A 5,504-nucleotide genomic window follows, 5' to 3' on the forward strand; every position below is an offset into this window, starting at 1 on the left:
TTTTTTATTCTAATAAAAAATTAAAATAAAATAGTGATGATGTGAAAATGAAATGGAATGGGAGGGCCCTTCCATTGCAGGAAGATAGACCCTTTGGACAAATGCTGATGTGGAATGGAAGGGCCCTATGGGAGGCCCTTCCATAGTGAATGCTCTAATACAAATAAAGAAAGAAAAATTCAAAGCCTAATTTACAATCAAATACACATAATTCAAGATATTTAATCTAGTAGTAGGAGTACTACTTTTAATCAAATACACGTAATTGAATTCTATATGCTAGTATTCAATTATAGCTTGCTAGGTAAATAATAATATAGGGAATAGAAATAAATATGACCAGATTCTCTCCTCAACCACTGCGTAAAACACATTTGCGTTTCATTTTCTCAAATCTCTCCATATCTCTTCATTCTCGACAATCGCCTCCCACTGCCTCACTTCTTTTCTCTATGCTAGTCTCCTCATAATCTCACTGCGTTGGGGCAGAATGCAAACACTATGGGGTCGGAGGCTGATGAAAGGAGCTTTCCAGCGGAACTCCGAGTCCGATGGTGGGGTCGGCCGACCCCGCCCGACCCCACCTAGATCCGCCGATGTTTTCAGTATACTGAACTTTTGCGGTATACCTGACTCAACATCAATGAAAATAAATAATTTGAGTTTTTTAGAATATTATTTATATTTTATAATTTGAAAAATATATAAAATATATTTTATTCATAATTATATTTATATTTCACAATAGATTTATAATTAAGAAATATATAAAAAAATATTTCATATATAATTATATTTATATTTTACTGTGTATACCTTAATTTAGGGTATACAACACTATTCCGCGGTATATTAAAATTCATACTGGTACCTTACTGAAATATTTCGATGAGGTATCATACCATATCTGAAATCACGGTATACCGAAAATTCAGTATTTTCTCTATTTTTTCGATACGATAATACTGGTATTTTGATATTTTACCCCCGGTCATAATAGTTACTACTACTATTTTTCTCTATTGAATGGGATTATTTGAAGGTATACAAAAAAGGACCACATTTCAATTTTATAAAGGTGAATACTGTGAAATATTGTAGGGTCTGAGGATTCTGAATTTTTTGTGAAATCACATTTTTGAGGTATTTTCTTCGTACATTAATTAACCACTAATTTCTGTGTGATTTCAAGGAAGAAATAGGAGATGTTGCTCATGAGTTTCCAATGATCATGTTTTGTGATTTTTGAAGGCCATTTCTCAATTTAGAACACGTCGAAAATATTGCAATTTTTTTCATATTATTGATTAAATTTCGAGGCAGTATCTTGTGAAGACTAATTTGCAGGATTATTTTTTTTGAGATCAACACCTCGCGTGTGTGTGTGTTTTTGTATTTAATCTATGTGTATTTTAATTGGTGTGTGCGTGTGTGTATTATACTAGTGTTTATGTGGGGAATGGATCCCCTGCTGTGGCAAAATCACAGCAGGGGGATCCATGCTGTAGAACAAAACGCAGTCTCTTGATCATTAAACGCAGGTAACTTCCTTCTTATCCCTTTTTCTTTCATTTTCTATAAAGCATAGTCATTAGCATTTTTTATATTCTTTGCATCTTTTATGATTCTAATATTAGAATTAAACCCATTTACATTCTTTTTGCTTTTAATTCTTTCTTTGTCTATATTTTTTAATATTTTGATTCCATTATTTCTACAGTACGTTTTTATTTTTGAATATTAGCAAACATAAAAATAATACATAAACAATAATAGAAAATGAAAGAAAAAGGGATAAGAAGGAAGTTACCTGCGTTTAATGACCAAGAGGCTGCATTTTGTTCTACAGCAGGGGATCCATTCCTGTTTAGGGATGTCAACGTATTCCGCAATTCGTGGACTGGCCTGAATAACCCGCTAAATTTATAGGGTTAGGGTCGGAAATTTCTAGCCCGATAAAAATAAAACCCGATAAGCCCGCACCCGATTAACCCGCAATCCGTTAGGGCCAGACTCGAAAACTCGATGGGCTGGCCCGATAACCCGGTAAAATTTATATTTTTCAATTTTTTATTCCTAATTCGACACTTCGTTGACTAATTTTATGACATAGATAACTAAATAAAGATAACTTTCAATTTTATGGTAAATATATAAATTATAAATTGAATTTTATTTAATATAATAATTGTTAAATAAATTAATCTCACTAAAAGAATATTTAAATTTTTAACATGCGTTAAAATTTCACGAAATATCACAAATATTAGTATTTTATGATTGAGTTTAAGCATATATATCAAATTTATCATAATTAAATATTTTATATTTTATAAATATAACTAATTTTCATCATGATTTATTTGATTGTTCGAGCCTTAACCTTATCGGTAGCAACCCGATTAACCCGTCGGGCTAGCCCGAAACCCGAGCTTTTAGGGTTAGGGCCGAACTTTTACAACCCAAAAGAAATCACAACCCGGCAAGCCCGCACCCGATTGACCCGCAACCCGAATAGGGTTGGCCCGAAACCCGATGGGCCGGCCCAATTGACATCCCTAGCATGAATAATAAATCTACGGGTTAATAATATAGTATCTGTTATATAATAGTAGAATTTTCTGTTTTAGTTATTCGTACCCTGTTTCTTGGAAGGAAATAGTATTATGGAGGGTAGGTGCAAATTAACCATAAAATTATTATCTACGATCATGCATATGTTAAGTTTCAAAATTCTTTTTGCTTTCTTTTTGTTTCTGTTTTCCGCCTGAAAAGATGAAATGGTCTTGATTTAAAAAAATGATACTGGATGAAAAACTATGAAAGACACTATTTATAAGGAAATCAAACTAATTTATGAAAATTAGAAACAACACGTAAAACCAATAAAATGATAATTTCGCCCTTAAACAATGTCTAATAGGTACTTACAACTTAATGCCTCCTTCTTAATGGGCTACTTCTAATGGGCTACTGCGTACTCTGAACTCCCTCAAATGATGTCGGGCCAGAGTGTGGGGGCAGCCAAGGCGACGAATCGCCTTTTTTTGCTGCAATGATTTTAATTCCTTATCTTGTTTTGCAAGCACCATGTAAATTTCATGGTATTCTGACAAAATTTTATAAAAGGCGAAAATCTCATTTCATTTTCGAGTGTAGTATATTTCACTATAAATAACTTTATATGCTTAGTAGTACAATATTTTTCAATTCTCACGATAAAACATTAAATCCATTGAAACATAGTAAAATTCCAAAGTGAATACAATAATAATGGAAGTTACAACAAACTCAATAAGAAGGGTTACTAATTACACAACAAATCTATTATAATACAAAACTAAGTGCCAACATTATTTGCTACATTTTCTCACTTCAATCGCAAAATATTTACAAAAAAACAACAAATTGTTGGCATGGAAGTATTATGTATATTTATGGATTATATAGGAAGAGTTAATTTCCCTTGTTCTTGACAGCATTTGCAGCAGCTTTCACAGCTTTAACCGCGGCCGTTCCAATCTTCTTCCCCACCATGGTCGAAACCTTGGGCATCTTTTTCGGGAAAATACTTCCCTTATTTCCTCCATTGCTCGAACTCATCTTCTTGATTTTCTCCTTATAAAATGTATGTGTGTGTGTGTGTGTGATTAACAAGTATCTAAAGATGTATCTTGCTTGATTGCTTTTTAATGGTGTGGTGTATAATTGAAGCTGGATTATGGGGTATTTATAATGGAGCAAGAGCGTTTTGCTTCTCCTCTGCTTTTTCTTATATTAATTTTTTTTTTTTTTGGAAATTACTATGTTGATACATGTCAAGCTTGGTTATTACTTTCTTTGTTAATGATGCGAAATTCCTAGATGCTATCTTGTGGTGCCTCTACACATCTCTTGTGTTGATGTGTTGAAGACACACACACACACAGTGAGAGAGAGAGAGAGAAGTATTCAAATACTATCATACTACATTCATGCTTCATGAAAAATACTGAAATTAAGTTGAATTAGTCCCACGACTTTGAAAAAATTAAAAATTACTACTAGTAAATATTGAAATACTATCACACAAGTCTATTCTTCTTACTAAACTGCAAAAGGTTTAATAATACTGAACTATAGAGATTATATTATTATTATTATTATTATTATTATTATTAGTATTAATTTTCTCTATTGAATGGGATAATATGAAGGTAGACAATAAAAAGATGTCACACTTCAATTCTATCAAGGTGAAAAAGTTGAAATAGTGGTATGAAATATTATAGGGTCCGAGAATTGTAAATTTTTCCTGAAATCAAAATTTTGAGGTATTTTCTGCGTACTTAATTAACCACTAATTTCTGTGTGGTTTCATGGAAGAAGATATTGCAATTTCTTTCATATTGATTGATTAATTGTGGAGGTACTATATTGTGAAAGAGACTGATTAATTTCCAGGTTTAATATTGTGGACATCAACACCTCGCGTGTGTATGTGTGTGTGTTTTTATTTAATTATTATGTTCATTTGGTGTGTGTGTAAAAGTGTTTATGTGTGCATCTATGCACAAATTCCGATAAGCACGTGGTCAGGAAACATATTGACTTCAACTGAAATGAAATTAATTAAATCACACTATCATAGTTTAGATTACTCTATTTGTGTGTGGCATTCTTGAATTTGAGGCTTGAGTTCGACCTCGTGTTCAAAGCGTGTGACTGAGTTTCCCTTTTTCTTTCTTTTCTTCGATAGTAACTGAAGTCGTCCATTCAAGTAGGAACATTTCTAATTTGAGGATGACTTTTTCTGTGTTGGGTTAGAAAAGGAAGACTAGGACCAACATTATTTCAATTATAGTAACTACCTTAATTAACCAATCATAGATTCATAGTACCATAGACAATGATTTCCTCTAATCATTTGAGCACTTTTCTTTCCTCGTCATATTCATTCTTTTCAAATTTCTTCTGTTTTCCTTTTATTTCTCTTAACCAGCTTCTATTTCGAAATTGAGTAAAATAGTTGAACTCTAATCCTAGTAATAATAAGAAATGTGTTGGACCTAAATTAAAATACATGTATGGAAGCTAACAAATGTGCACTGATTCACTTCCTAGTTTCAGACACCATGCTCGACAAAATTTAGATAGTACTAGTACTACAATAGATTCCTCTTATTGTAACTTATAACTGAAATATTTAAATTAACATCGCTCATACACTTATTGTGATTATTTGTAAATTTATATTCTAATAAATTTTGTGTTAAATCTAGGGGTCGACCCCCCTTCTAACGACTAATTACCCCTTACGGATGGAACATCGGCATGGCCACCCCATCGTTGTCTTCTGGCATCGCCCATCTAAAGATGAAAAATCATCCTACTGCAATTTTGGGTCCAACCAAATCAAGCCCAATTGAATAAAAAATTTTAGTCCAATGAAACAACAAGCCCAAGCCTATATATTAATTATAGGACATAACAAAATTTGAGTACTATAAATCAAAACTGACTCG

The sequence above is a fragment of the Salvia hispanica genome, chromosome 6 (genome assembly GCF_029641045.1).
Source record: "Salvia hispanica isolate PSC_SH4W2 chromosome 6, Shi_PSC_v1, whole genome shotgun sequence".
In the NCBI taxonomy this organism is placed as follows: domain Eukaryota; kingdom Viridiplantae; phylum Streptophyta; class Magnoliopsida; order Lamiales; family Lamiaceae; genus Salvia; species Salvia hispanica.